The sequence below is a fragment of the Ascaphus truei genome, chromosome 2, assembly GCF_040206685.1.
Source record: "Ascaphus truei isolate aAscTru1 chromosome 2, aAscTru1.hap1, whole genome shotgun sequence".
Taxonomy (NCBI): domain Eukaryota; kingdom Metazoa; phylum Chordata; class Amphibia; order Anura; family Ascaphidae; genus Ascaphus; species Ascaphus truei.
This window is the reverse complement of record NC_134484.1, coordinates 63,154,888-63,171,481: the sequence shown is the minus strand read 5'-3', so window position 1 is coordinate 63,171,481 and position 16,594 is coordinate 63,154,888.

Sequence of the window (16,594 nt, the reverse complement as noted above, 5' to 3'; positions counted from 1 at the left end):
ACACACAAAGTGGAGCAAGAGATGCGCCGGATGTAAGTGCCTGGGGACAGGAGGGGGGGGGGAAGGCCGGTGATCCGACCAGCCAGAAGTGCATCACCACTACCCGCCCCCACGCTCATCTTCCACACCAAGTGGACGGGGGATGGGAGCACCAGGACCGGAGGGAGTGGAGCACCAGGGGAGGAGGGAGCACCAGGACAGGAGGGAGCACCAGGACAGGGTCAACCCCTCCCCCCCCTGGCGGCCGCACCCCTGCACCTACCTACTATCACCCTGGGCGGTTGGGCAGCCACGGAGACCCGGGGAAGAAGGGGGGACACTGTGCAGCCACCAGTAGAGGAGCGGGAAGATTCTGCGTCACGGACAGTCACGCGTTCACTAGCAGCAGGCACAGGAAGTGCCGCGAGCGGCTGTGAGTGGGCTCGGGGGGAGGAAGGGGGGGGTCCCAGGTGTGGGGGGGGAAGCCCCAGGTGGGGGGGGGGGAAGCAGGGAAGATACGCACGCGCTTCCTTGCACATCGTGAGCGCGCTAAATCCTGTCACGCCAGTGCCCTCTGTCCCCCGCTGTTGGCAGCCCAGGGTCCAGGGGGGGGGGGCAAGCGCCCACCCTTGCCCCCCCTGCGGACGCCCATGTGGACAATATCTCCTCTACAGGACCAGGATCAATACACAACTCGCAAGCTGCCCCACTCTTCACCTTCACAAAGGTCCCTCAAATTAGTTCTGTATCCTAAATCTGTGCCAATATACCACCGCCAGGAACAGCACACAAGTGAGAACGTGACTTAGATATGCAACCAGGGTTAATACACACGGCTACTCTAGCCAACTCACCTTTCTCCTCCGCAAGGTACCTCCAGTGAGTTAATATTAACTCCTACTCAATTGTAAATCATATCTATCCACTGCCACCACCTGCAAATATGATGAGATATAAAGGTAATATTTGCGAGGACCACAGGTCCCTGTTTATTGTGGTAAAAACTACTGTATGCACTTTCACACCAAACGCAGTTGTAGCCAAATGTGTCCGAACACTTTAAAACTCTCCCCATAGCGTGCAATAGTTCATTCAGAGCCCAAAGCATTACTTATTAAATGATTTAATATATATATAAAAATATAGTGCTTAGGTTACAGAAAAAGGATTACGAAAAACATACAGATGCAGCGGCTGTTATCCGAACATTTTACGGAGCCGTTTTTGTGAACTCGGCTGTATTCCATGCGGCATTCACTCGTTATTCCTCCGTGAACGCTGCCGTGAATGCCGCCAATCACATCCGTAATCTTCTACAGTTAGAGGATTTGTGAATGGCTAAGGAGCCTCAGAAAGGACTTCTTTCCCATGTACATGTAACGGGTATTCCCCCCCCCCAATCGCAGATTACACTGTGGGAGCGGAGAAACATACGGTGTTACCATAGGTATGGTGCGTTACCTGTTGGCTCGCAGGAGGGCTGAGCTTCCGCCACGGGGAACCTGGGGCAATTATACTAGGGGTACTCACATACAATGATGCCGCGCCTCCACCATTCGATGGCTCCCACCAGAGGGGGAGTGGTTCCTCGCAGGACAATCAATAATACCATACACAGCATATATATATTAACTGGTGACTTTACTAACAGACAAGACAACATAGAATAACAGGTGTCCCTCTCACGAGGAGACACTAACTGCGACGTCTCGCAGGACGCTTCCCCAACACCAGGTGATCCCACCCAGTGTCCAAAGAACCCCACCCAATGTCCCGCACTCTTGCAGAGTCACTATTTATACTAAGGGCCCGTTGGTGCACTTGTGTATTAGATAGTACCTGCCGAGCACTCCCGTGCTCGGATCTCCAACTGGCTTCACAAAGGATCAGTCGTGTGATGGTCCCGTCTGATCCCACACCGGACTCCTTGCACGCGAACCGCCAGTGCGGTCACAACCTGGAAACCGTCTCTTAGGACCCCAACTTGGATCCGAACCTCTTAGCAGGAACCGCAGCGTCCGCAGCGTCCGCTGTGTCCCTATCTGATCTATCCTACTGTGACAGGATCCCTAACATAGGACCTGTTCCTACAGCACTAAATGACACGCGCTATACTATAGGCCGTCCCTACAGCACAGCAACCTGTTATGGCTTTGGGGGAAACTCCTAGGGCCTATAGGGGTAGCCTATCTTATGCAGGGGTCCTTGACCCCCTGCACCCGCACTACCTCCTCCCGAACTACCCAAGTCCCCTCAGCCTCACTATTACCTAACGGGTCCCAGCGCCTACAGCAGCAAGCTGTAGCTCACTGGATGCTGGCAGCCAACGTGCTGCGCAACAAGGTGCCTGCCTGTCAGACCTCACAGCACGGACAGCCGTGACTCTGACAAGGCAGCACTATACTAAGGGCAGCGTCCCTATCTTGGGCCTCCCTCATCACTTACCCATTAACCTAGTGGGGAGTTGAGCCCTACCTTGGGGTGTGGGTACCTATATGGGTGCAGGAGCTGCACTCGCTCCCCGCACCCTTCCTTCCCTCACAGCTCCCTGACTCCAACTGACAAACCTGAGTGACAGGGTCCCTTAACCTAGGGCAGTCCCTGGCAACACTCACTACATTGGAGTAACTAGCTACCTCGGGTCCTGGGGGTGCTGGCCTAGTACAGGGAGTCCCTGACTCCCGTACCCTACCTCCTTCCCTGGGCTGCTCCTCTCTCTGACTTCCCAACGTGCTGCAAGCCCGCGAATTGTATCCACTTGCCTTCTGAGACTTCCTAAGCCCTATTGGCTCCCTGGTATCACATGGGGCACGCAAAGGCTCATGGGACACGTAGTCCCAGCTTATAGCCTCCCTTAATAGGCTATAGCTTCGCGGGCTTTCTCTGGGCTTTACTGTGCCTGCGCAAGCTTTCGGGGACTGCCTCAACCTCTCCCTTCCTATTCTCACGCTCGCGCGACCTTTCCCTGGCTCTGGGGTCTTCCTTGCGCATGCGCGACCACAGCGCATGCGCGAGTATCCAGGCAATGGCGGCGCCCTCTTCGCCAGCCGCCGGGACCCTAACGACGTGACCGCTGCCTTAGCGATGGCCCGATCGCGTCCCCGGCAACCGGCCGCCTGAAGGAGAAACCACGCAGCTCCCTGCTCCGGCCCCCACCCTTGGAAGCAGCTGTCAGGTCCGTCGCTGGCTCCGGCGGCACCCGCGATCGAGCTGCACACACACACACTTGCAGAAATGTACGGCAATAAAAGATAGGTTGAATTGCACTTTGATTTTTAGATTTTAAGACAACACCCGATAAAAACATTAATAAACACGCGTCTTAACGCTGGAAAGTTTGAAGAAATCATGACAAGTCTGGGTTTATCATAAACCCAATATATGTTGTATTTTAACTTCAAGGTGTAGCTCATTAACACCTTAAGCACCAACAGGATTAAAATAACTAATATCTCATGATATTATCATGACAGCAGGTAACATATTTTTCAGATTTTCAATCCATTTCTTGGTATCTAGTATAGGGATAATGTGTTATAATTTTAGAAATTTTGCAGCTTTCAGTCTTTCTATTTCAATGGCTCTGTTGGCACATACTGTACAAGTGGTCGCATTCATTTCAACGTTTCTGCAAGTCATGAACTTCTGGATCCTGTTGGCATTGGATTTGCTAATATAAGGATTTAACACTCTTGCCAATATGCTGCTGGCCACTCTACAAGCAACGTGATTTACTATTTTACTACTTGACCGTCCTGCAACACAATCCATGTGTTACTGGCACAGTGGCCATCAAAGGTAAACTCTTTTCAGGGAAGTGTGGAAGGAAAATTTGGCAGATCTGTTCATCTTTTATTTTACTTGGATTCAATGATTATACAGGGGAAGATAGAAAAAGAATGCAAAAAATTATGAAGCAGACTCGTCGGGAGAGTTCGCCAGTTTGATTATTAGCACCACAGGTAGAAAATGGGTTTAAACTTGATGCTGGATTCTCCTAATAGGGTCACCGTTCCGTATCCACAATTCATGACAAGAATTTCCATTTTGCACAAATGAAGGGAACAAACCACTTAACATTAATGTGAATTCTGACATAAATCTCACTCTAAATGGCCAATTTCTGTTTCTAATTAGAACGTGTTTTATATTTCGAGTCTACTAGTAATAACCACTTCATTATTCCTTGTCATAAAAATGGATCATTGATTGCCAAAATAGTTCAGTCCGTATTTTAGCTTTGCACATGCAATATTTGAAAACTAATAGGTTTAGGAAATGTTTAATCAAAAAAAATGTATTTCTTAAATAGTTTCATTAGAATTAGCCTGCTAAATGTTTAATTATCCCTGTTTTATTATTCATAAACTGGATGGCCTAACCTGCATATATCACCTGTATAGCTGCATCAAATTATGTATTGCAATTACTGTATATTGTCAGCCCTTTATATTAATTTGACCTCATTGCTAAGACACCATACAATACATTTAATCTCTACAGCGTCACATTACATATGCAAAGAATAACTGAAGTGATGGAATTTTTGCTAGACAATAAATAGTTCCATAGTTACATAGTAGAGGAGGTTTAAAGAAAGCGTACAGTATATTCACTGAGTTCAGTCTAAACTAAATTAAGATCACAGATTCTCCTTTATTTCTATTTACAGTATGTTGAGCAAACAAAAACAGCAGTAAAACATTATCCAATAATGGTCTGGATACATCAATCGTCGGATAATGTGTCTCGCAGACTGAATTATGCAGCGTCGGACAAGGCATTAGATGGAAAGCGACCCGTCGGATACCGAGGACCACCTGGTTGGTTTGGAAATTCTTTTAGGAAGTGTGGGATTGGATTTATTTAAATATAGTTTACCATCAGCCTATCTCTCAGCCACTAACTTTAGGTGTGCTCCATTTCCAGCATAGAGAAAAATAGAACAACGTTCTTGAACCAGTGCTACCCAGGATTGGGCATAAACAGCATGTGATTAAAGCTGTAATTAGATACGTATGGAGAGACCCATGAAAAATTACATTGTTACATAGTTACATAGTAGATGGGGTTGAAAAAAGACATAGGTCCATCAAGTTCAACCTATGCTAAATTTAGACAACAGATTCTTTATCCTATATCTATACTTACTTATTGATCCAGAGGAAGGCAAACAAAAAACCCCATTAAGGGGAAAAATTAATTCCTTCCTGACTCCAAGAATTGGCAATCGGATTAATCCCTGGATCAACATCCTTCCCATGTATACTTATTTGGTATATCCCTGTATATATTTCCCATCTATAAAAAATGTCCAACCTTTTTTTGAACAAATCTATTGTATCTGCCATCACAGTCTCCATGGGTAATGAATTCCACATTTTAACTGCCCTTACTGTAAAGAACCCTTTCATTTGTTGCTGGTGAAATTTCCTTTCCTCCAACCTTAAGGGATGGCCCCGAGTCCTTAGTACTGCCCGTGGGATGAATAGTTCTTTTGAAAGCTCCTTGTATTGTCCCCGAATATATTTGTATATAGTTATCATATCCCCTCTTAGACGCCTCTTTTCTAATGTAAATAAATCTAATTTAGCTAACCTCTCCTCATAAGTTAGATTGTCCATCCCCTTCATTAACTTGATGGCTCTTCTCTGCACTCTCTCTAGTTCCATAATGTCTTTTCTTAGGATTGGTACCCAAAATTGTACTCCATATTCAAGGTGTGGTCTTACTAGTGCTTTGTAAAGGGGCATAATTATGTTTACTTCCCTTCCATCCATTGCCCGTTTGATGCAAGATAAGATCTTCTTTGCCTTTGCAGCTACTGCATGACATTGGGCACTATTGCTAAGCCTGCAGTCTGCAAGCACTCCTAAATCCTTCTCCATCAAGGATTCCCCCAATATATCTCCATTTAATTTGTAAGTTGCCTTCTTATTCTTGCATCCCAAATGCATAACCTTACATTTATCTGTATTAAACCTCATTTGCCATTTACCTGCCCACGTTTCCAGTCTCTCCAAGTCCTTCTGAAGAGAAATTACATCCTGCTCTGATTCTATTACCTTACACAATTTAGTATCATCAGCAAAGATGGAGACTTTGCTCTCGATCCTAACCTCAAGGTCATTAATAAACAAGTTAAAAAGCAGGGGTCCCAGACCCGATCCCTGAGGTACTCCACTCACGTCTTTAGTCCAACCTGAAAAAGTTCCATTTATGACAACCCTCTGTTGTCTGTCCTTTAACCAGTTTTCAATCCAGGTGCATATATTATTACTGAGTCCAATTTTCTTTATTTTGTACACCAACCTCTTGTGTGAAATCGTATCAAAAGCCTTTGCAAAATCTAAGTGGACCACATAAACTGCCTTACCCTGGTCTAAATTCCTACTTACCTCCTCAAAGAAACAAATATGGTTAGTTTGGCAAGATCTATCCTTCATAAATCCATGCTGACTATTACTAATAATTTTGTTTTCCATTAGGTATTCCTGAATAATATCCCGTATTAAACCTTCAAGTAGTTTCCCTACTATTGAAGTCAGGCTTACAGGTCTGTAATTTCCCGGATGTGATCTAGCTCCCTTTTTAAATATAGGCACCACATCTGCTTTACGCCAATCTTGTAGTACTGAGCCAAGAAGTAAGAAGGATGATGCAAAACCATGGAGTACATAATCCTCACGGCTCATAGATTAGGCTGAAAATATGCCTGTGGCAGGGGTAATGCTGCCACTAGTAGCCTAACTGGCAATAACGGCTGGTTCTCCTCCTTTGTCTCAGGAACAAATACCCTTCGAGCTGAATGCAATGTGGCATCTTCATACAGGTATATAAACCAATAAATGACCTGGTCAGCTACTCACTGTGTGGTCTCTCCGCTGAGGCCAGCTTCCTGTTGTATGATGCAATACAAGAATCCAGAACGGGCTATGCAAAAGCCAAATGGGCTAAAAACAATTTATTGAAATAGAGGTGACATCATGGAGGGTGGCATGGGAGGGTAACTCTGATGTGTTTTGCACTCTTGGTGCGTTGTCAAAGAGTGTTTCCCACTCTCATGTCTGCCAAAATATATAGATTTCAAAACCGGAAGTGACACGACGTGCGCCACGTGGCATTGTCAGCGTCAAAACAGGAAGTGGAATCGGCGGTCGACAATCCTGCCGCAATAGGCAGCGGCCCCCTCTGGATGGAGGCTAGTATAACATGATAAATCCCTGATTCATAAAACAACAACAAATGACAAATAAACGGAATATTAAAAAAAAACTATTAAAAACAAGAATGCATAAATGAAATGTAAGTCTGAGATGATGAAATAAATAATTATGATAATCAAAAAGAATATTAATCAAAATAATGAAGGAAACCACAAACAAAACATGTTTGTACATGTACACCCCAAGGTCAGACCGTGCAATGCTCAGAGAAATTGCAAAAAAAACAAGAGTTACATCTCAGACTCTACAGGCCTCAGTTAGCATGTTAAATGTTAAAGTTCATGACAGTACAATTAGAAAAAGACTGAACAAGTATGGTGTGTTTGGAAGGGTTGCCAGGAGAAAACCTCTTCTCTCTAAAAAGAACATGGCAGCATGGCTTAGGTTTGCAAAGTTGCATCTGAACAAACCACAAGACTTCTGGAACAATGTCCTTTGGACAGACGAGACCAAAGTGGAGATGTTTGGCCATAATGCACAGCGCCACGATTGGCGAAAACCAAACAAAGCACACCAGCACAAACACCTCATACGAACTGTCAAGCACGGTGGTGGAGGGGTGATGATTTGGGCTTGTTTTGCAGCCACAGGACCTGGAACCTTGCAGTCATTGAGTCGACCATGAACTCCTCTGTATTCCAAAGTATTCTAGAGTCAAATGTGAGGCCATCTGTCCGACAGCTAAAGCTTGGCCGAAATTGGCTCATGCAACAGGACAATGATCCCAAGCACACCAGCAAATCTACAACAGAATGGCTAAAAAAGAAAAGAATCAAGGTGTTGCAATGGCCCAGTCAAAGTCCAGACCTCAACCAGCTGAAATGCTGTGGCTGGACCTGAAGAGAGCTGTGCATAAACAAATGCCCACAAACCTCAATGATCTGAAGCAACGTTTTAAAGAAGAGTGGGCCAAAATTCCTCCACAACGATGTGAGAGACTGATAAAGTCATACATAAAACGATTACTTCAAGTTATTGCTGCTGAATCATAAGGTATACATAGTTTTTCACATATGGCTTCTCCATTTTGGCTTTATTTTTGTTAAATAAATCATAACACAGTGTAATATGTCATGTGTTGTTGTTCATCTGAGGTTGTATTTACCTAATTTTAAGACATGCTAAGGAACAGATGATTGTTATTATGTCCTGATATGTAAAACCATAGAATTCAAAGAGGGTGTACTTTCTTTTTCACACAACTGTATATATGTGAGTGGGTTTACTGGCTTTGCATCTCATCCCAGGCTATGTTTAAAAGCTGTGTTTAAAACAGCGACTATTGGCTTAAGGGTGCCATGTAATAATGACTTTAAGACAAAAGGTGGCACTGTGTGCTCATTTGCATGTAATTTCCTAGAATCCCTTGCAGCACTGGAATCACTGTATTCTGGGTGATAATGGCAAAAATCAGGGTTGCAGACCTGTCTAAGACATGTGTATATATATATATATACACAGTATATATTCTCTTTAAATAATTTTCTATCATTCTTTCCTCTTTCGGTGGGTTTGTGACATTTATAATTGTTGGGAACTTTACCATTGGTGAAATACTGTGCAGTACTGCGTTAGTGAACTCTATTTACCCTGTAGTATGTAGGACATGTCTATATGTAGATGCATGAGGAGGGAGACATTGTAACTAGAGATGGGTGAATCCGCCCAAATCCATTTTCTGGATTTTCTCAAATTTTACCCCCCAAATCCATTTTGCGGTGTAAAATCCACAAACCGATGTGGTCAGTTTTAATCTGCACAGATTCAGCAAAATCCACCATTGGATGCAACCTGTGGACGGATTTGTAGAATTCAATCCGTGGATTCAGCAATTCGTTCGTAGATTGTTAAGGATCCACCAATCAATTTCTGAATCCGTTGATTGGATTCTACAAATGCGTCCACGCGTTGCGGAATTGACGTAGTATATCGGTAATAATAATAAAAAATCCGCAAGCGCGAATCGCTCTTTTTGAGATTGATCCACTGAAATCCGCAGACCAAAGGAACCGCCAATCTGCTACGGATCCAAACACGCCCCAAAATTCTCCCATCTGTAGTTGTGACCCCAGGATTCAGGTTACTATTCCCAACATTAGCTCATAACGCAGTTCTACTTTTGACACATATATTGGACTAGAGATGTCCCAGACTATTCCATTTTGCTTCCCCACAAAACTTTTTGTCACACATAAAAGAGCTAATAAATAATGTTGCCAAATTAGTGAGCCTTCAGCTAAATATTGCCAGGCAGTGAGCAAAATAGCAGCATATAGATTTCGCAGAACAGGAAACTGATATGTTGCGTTACCAGAAATGTTGAGAGCCAAAGTTCAATAGCGCACTCGCATCCAGGTAGGTATATGTTTTAAAAAAAGAAAAAAAACACACAATAGTGCATCAGAGTAAAAATATATAAATTCCCAATAGTATATAGCAGTAATTCTACTCACATTTAGTGCGAGTAATATCGGCCTTACGGTTATTAGGAGTAACCAACTCAGGTTTGTAGATCATCAGCAGGGTAGACAGGAAACTCCCAAAAAATAGAGGAGAGGACATAGAGGATAGTGCAGATTGCTTTATAGTAACACAGGGGGCTATGCACTAAGCAGTGATAAGTCGTTTTAAGAGCGCAAAGTGCTCTTAGAACGTGAAGTTCCACCGAGCGCGATTCATTAAGCCGCGCAACAGGCACTTTACGCTCCAAAACTGACTTTTTCCTGAAATTTTTTCAAAGTCCAACTTTGCTCGCACGATGAGCTGTTTGCGCTGAATCCTGCCCTTCTGCGGGATTCACTAAGCAACGCAAACTGATCGTACGTGAAAGTTGCGCTGAATAAAGCTCACCAGGTAAAGGCTGGTGATAAAAAAAGCAGGACTTTGAAAAAATTATTTGTTTACCTTTTTGCATGCGCAACACCAATACAACAGGCCGGCGGGTGTCCCCGGCTGACCCCGCGGGAGTCCGGGGGTCCCCGGCTCACCACGGGGGTCCCCACGGGAGTGTGGGGGTCCCCCGCGGGGGCATAAATCAAAACATGAATTCTTAATCTTAAAATCACCACATTGCATGTTACAATACATCCAGCAGTACTTGTAAAAATAAACCAACAAACCAGCAGCTACACAAATGTACATGAAATGTCACACAATTGCATTGTGTGTATATGATGTAATTAATCTGTGCATCATGTAACACTATGCAAAATATATGTAACAATAAAATGCACGATGAACAATGTCCCCTAACCACCAATGCCATCATGAAAATCAAATATAAACTAAGCAACATAAATACATTTACCATCAATCAATTAATCCACTTCCTAAACCAATTACAATACAATTCAAATCAATTATACAATTCCCTATTCAATTCCTAAAGCCAAACCATTGCCAAAACAATTCTAATTGAAAGTAACCCCAATCATTCTAATCTAACTACCAGAAATAAGCCATTAAAAATAACCTGTAACTAAATACAAATTACATTATTCACACCAATGTATCAATAAAGCTGAGAAATACATTGACATACATGAAAAGAACATAAACATTAACAAAACAATCAATTATTATCCCTGTATGTCTATCCAGATAGATAGACATACATAACATACAGGGGCAATAATAGGAATAGGGTGGGGAGGGATTGATGTATTTAATGTATAGGTCAGGTTTATTTTTTTTACATACAGGGTTGGTTCCTTTTGGTCTGCGGGAGACCTCTGGAGACCACCTGAGGTCTCCTCTGGCTTTCCACGGGTAGCAGGCTGCCGGGTCCACGGGGGACACCAGCGGGGTAGAACCGGTGGCCCCACATCTGTGGGGGCACTGCGGACCCGTAGGGACCACCCGTGGGTCCCCAGACCTCTGTGGGAACCACCCGAGGCCCCTCAGACACTAGTGGGTCAAACCCGGGGCCCCCCAGACATCTGTGGCCTACCCGTGGGGACCCCATTGTGGCCCACGGTGACCCGCGGAGACCACCTGGTAGACCATGGCGCCTGGCGGGGACCACCAACAGGCCTCCAGACCCTGTTTGAAACATGGTGCTGGGCTACTGTAGGTCTGTGAGGTGACCCGTCAGGCCCACCGTGGACTCCCGTGGGCCTGGGGTATTAACCCTGTATGTAAAATAATAAATCATGTTTTTATGGGGGGGGGGGGGCACAGGGGGTGTGTTATGTATAGAATAAATATAATGATGTTTATTGTGGGGCTGTGTATTGTTTTTCTTGTGGGTACTGGGGGTGGGGGGAGGGGGTATTGGCCCCAAGGGTATGTGGGTAGGCCTCCCGCCTGGGTTAGTGGGTTAGTGGGTGAGGGTGGTTAGGCCTCACAGGATGGGTAGTGGGGGAGGGTATTTACTGTAGGCCTCCCGCCTGGGTTAGTGGGTGAGGATGGGTTAACCCCTTAATGACTGTAGCGGTTAATGACCGCTAAGGTGATTAAGGTGTTAGGGGCTATTTTTCTTCTTCTGTACAGTATGTTTTGCAGCACCGGAGGGACATGGGCAGGATGAAGATGAGGATGAAGATGGCCTTCATCGTGGGTGCCTGTAAAAGGTAAGTGTAATGTGTATTTACTGTATTTTTTGAAAGTTATATGTATTTAAAATGAGCAAATGCATTATTATCCATATGTGGATAATAGTTTTTTTGCCCATTACTGTACTGTATGTGTTTGGGGGTGGGGGGGTGTGTGTGTTGTATATTGCTATGTTTATTGTGGGCAATTGTACCCAATAAACATGCTATTGTGCCTTAACCCCTTCATTGTCTTAGCGGATAGCTGCTATGGTAATGAAGCTGCTTTAATGTATTTTTATTAATAGTGTGCAGGAGCAGGGGGTCCCCTGAGCTGAACCGCATTGATTTCTGCCTCAGGGACCCCCTGCTTCCCGAGTTACAGGCCCCGGTTTGTGGCATCAGTGCCAGTGACGCCGCCATCTTTATAGCGTCCACGTTGCGTCTTGGACGCTATAAAGATGGTGGAGATATTGGCCTCCGATGCCCCATACCAGGGCCTGAAACTCGGGAAGCAGGGGGTCCCTGAGGCAAAAATAAATGCTTTAGGAATTGAATAGGGAATTGTATAATTGATTTGAATTGTATTGTAATTGGTTTAGGAAATGGATTAATTGATTGATGGTAAATGTATTTATGTTGCTTAGTTTATATTTGATTTTCATGATGGCATTGGTGGTTAGGGGACATTGTTCATCGTGTATTTTATTGTTACATATATTTTGCATAGTGTTACATGATGCACAGATTAATTACATCATTTACATACTCAATGCAATTGTGTGACATTTCATATACATTTGTGTAGCTGCTGGTTTGTTGTTTTTTTTTACAAGTGCAGCTGGATTTATTGTAACATGCAATGTGGTGATATTAAGATTAAGAATTCATGTTTTGATTTATGCATGTTTTATGTTTTTCATAATGGCCAAATAATCTATTATCCATATCTGGATAATAATTATTTTGCACATTATTGTACTGTATGTGTTGGGGGGGGGGGAGATTGATGTATTTCATGTATAGGTCCGGTTTATTTTTTTTACATACAGGGTTGGTTCCTTTTGGTCTGCGGGAGACCTCTGGAGACCACTTGAGGTCTCCTCTGGCTTTCCATAGGTAGCAGGCTGCCAGGTCCATGGGGAAACCTGCGAGGAAGAACCGGTGGCCCCACATCTGTGGGTACTGGGGGTGGGGGAAGGGGGTATTGGCCCCAAGGGTATGTGGGTAGGCCTCCCGCCTGGGTTAGTGGGTTAGTGGGTGAGGGTGTTTAGGCCTCACGGGATGAGTAGTGGGGGAGAGTATTTACTGTAGGCCTCCCGCCTGGGTTAGTGGGTGAGGTTGGGTTAACCCCTTAATGACTGTAGCGGTTAATGACCGCTAAGGTGATTAAGGTTTTAGGGACTATTTTTCTTCTTGTGTACAGTATATTTTGCCGCACCGGAGGGACATGGGCAGGATGAAGATGAGGATGAAGACGGCCTTCATCGTGGGTGCCTGTAAAAGGTAAGTGTAATATGTATTTACTGTATTTATTGAAAGTTCTATGTATTTAAAATGGGCAAATGCATTATTATCCATATGTGGATAATAGTTTTTTTGCCCATTACTGTACTGTATGTGTTTGGGGGTGGGGGTGTGTGTGTGTTGTATATTGCTATGTTTATTGTGGGCAATTGTCCCCAATAAACATGCTATTGTGCCTTAACCCCTTCATTGTCTTAGCGGATAGCCGCTATGGTAATGAAGCTGCTTTAATGTATTTTTATTAATAGTGTGCAGGAGCAGGGGGACCTTGAGCTGAACCGCATTGATTTCTGCCTAAGGGACCCCCTGCTTCCCGAGTTACAGGCCCCGGTTTGTGGCATCAGTGCCAGTGTCGCCGTCATCTTTATAGCGTCAACGTTGCGTCTTGGACGCTATAAAGATGGCGGAGATATTGGCCTCCGATGCCCCATACCAGGGCCTGAAACTCGGGAAGCAGGGGGTCCCTGAGGCAGAAATCAATGCGGTTCAGCTCAGAGGACTCCCTGCTCCCGCACACTATTATTAAAATGCACATTAATGCAGCTTCATTACCATTGCAGATAGCAGCTACGGTAAGGAATTGTTGTTTATTGTTATGTGTGTTTTGACAGTAGTGTAGATGTGTAGGGGATCTCCAGAGCTGAACTGCATTGGTTTCAGCCTCGGGGACCCCCTACTTCAGGAGATACAGGCCCCTTTATGGGGTTCCGATATCCCCTGCAGAAAGTAAATAACCTGGTCACGTGACGCGGGAGCTTTAAAGTGCAGGGGATACCGGCACACCATAACGGGGCCTGTATCTCCTGAAGTAGGGGGTCCCCGAGGCTGAAACCAATGCGGTTCAGCTCCAGAGACCCCCTGCTCATGTACACTATTATTAAAATGTATTTATTTAGTGTACGATCGCCTGTAACAGCCTTGCATGGAGATGGCAAATCTCCATGCAAATGTTACATGCGGCTTTTTTTCCTATCAGCTAGCGTACGGGATGTTTCAGTGCGCTAGCAGAGGGAAAAAACCTTGCACGCACGATAAGCCAGTTTTGGGCACGTCCGATAGAAAATGGGCTGAGGGCCTTAGTGAATCACGCCACCAGCCTCATATAGCCCCCATAGTATTAAAAACAGTAACACTCACAACGAGAGTATAATTGTAGGCAGTGGGACCACCCTGGGTTATGGAGTGGTGGAAAGACCAATGGAACCTTTTCTCTCAAAGGAACCTCGTGACGGCCATCCACAACAGGTCACCGGATCCAAAACTTCTTGGGCGACACCTTACAGTACTGTTGCACAGCACACTCTCCCCTGCTTGTGGTATTGTCCTTGTTCCCATCTGTTGACAAGGAGTGGTTTTGAGAGGGACCATCATATTCTTTTGCTCCCATCTGTTTCCAGAAGTGTGCAACATTTTGCAAAGCAAGAAGTATACAGACATACCCCGCATTAACGTATGCAATGCGTCCAGAGTATGTACAGTATGTAAAGCGAAAATGTACTTAAAGTGAAGCACTACCTTTTTTCCACTTATCAATGCATGTACTGTACTGCAATCGTCATATACGTGCATAACTGATGTAAATAACGCATTTGTAACAGGCTCTATAGTCTCCCCAATAGCGCACAGCTTCGGTACAGGTATGGAGACGGTATTGCTGTTCAGGACGTGCTGACAGGCGCTTGCGTGAGCTGCCGTTTGCCTATTGGGCGATATGTCCTTACTCGCGAGTGTACTTAAAGTGAGTGTCCTTAAACCGGGGTATGCCTGTATAAAGGGTCATGTGACCTGCTGCATTTTCTCCTGAGTCTTGGTTGTTGGTGTGTGATTGTTAGACTGTATATTGAGTGTTAGTGTGTGTTAATAGTTAGTATGATTGCATTTGCCACCACTGCCACCAGTGCTAGTACCAACAGCACCACATCAGCAGCAGCACCTTCAGTTTTAGTCTGTTAGTGGAGGAAGGGAGGCACAGCATGTTGGAAGTGCCTCAGCATTGTGGCACTTGTTTTATTCTTGCCACTGCTACTGCCTCTTGTATTATGCTTGTTGAGGAGGAAGGCACAGACAGGGGAGAATTTTGGAGGAGGGACAAAGTCAGGCCGTTGCTAAGGGGAATAGTGTTGTGGTTGCTCATGGCTCTGGTGGGAATGACGAGGATAATGATGATGGGAGAATGGACAACACAGTGTCTAGAGGGAAAACTACTTATTGCATGTGACCTTCCAGTATCATCTCTCTTGTTTCAGCCAGACTCTCATCCCCATTCCCCATGTGTATGTGTTGGTTATGTTGGTACATATTGGCTGTCAAGTCTCAGGTAGTGCCACTAGTGACAGTGGTGTTGGGGCGTGGATAGTGAACATTGGTGTTGGTGAGCAGTAGGTGATGGCCATTGGTTCTTTTGGTGGAAACATCTTTGATCTTTGTTTCACTGATCTACAGTGAATCATTTCTCAGGCAGCTGATTATAGCATTTGCCAATTCAGCATAATCAATAGCCTCACACTCATGCTGCATGTGAACAAAGATTTCTATCCTACTGGTAGGAATATAAGTGTGATGATTTGGCTGATGCCAGTATTATTGCAACTCCAGACCAGATCTGTAGCATACTCAAATGACCTCAGTAGCCCACTCAGCTCCCCTGTCAGATGTCACTAATTGGGCAACAACTAGTATGCCCCCATCAATAAGCAAGTTTGCTATTGACACTGTCTTTATGATGATTGATCATGATGGTGGGGGTGGAAGTCTACACTATTATGTAGTAGTGGTGATGAATGGTGGTGGTAACATGCCATAGGCAGGATGGCACTGGTGGCAACTTAGTTAGCTCCTCAGCAGCATCTTAGCTTGCTGTGTCTCAGTTAGACTCTCACTACATCTTTCCCTTAGGCTAAGGCCTCGCTCCCTCAGTCAGCGTGCCCGCACTGCAGACAGGCGGCGCGCTGACAGGCAATTGACCGCTACTTGCGGTCTGTAGGGAGCGGGAGATACAAATTTTCTGCCTCTCGCGCATCACTGCTCCCTCCTCCCGAGCCGGCCAAAAGTTAACAAAAAAAAACCAAGACACACACCCGCAGCTCCTTCCCTGCTCCCCTCCACTCACACACACAGGCACTCACACACACACAGGCACTCACACACACACAGGCACTCACACACACACAGGCACTCACACACACACAGGCACTCACACACAGAGGCAAATACACACTGGCGGGGATCAGAGCAAGGGGGGAAATCGGAACGGGGATCGGGCAGAGGGGGGGAAATCGGAACGGGGGGGATCGGAACAGGGATCGGGCAGGGGGGGGAAATCGGAACGGG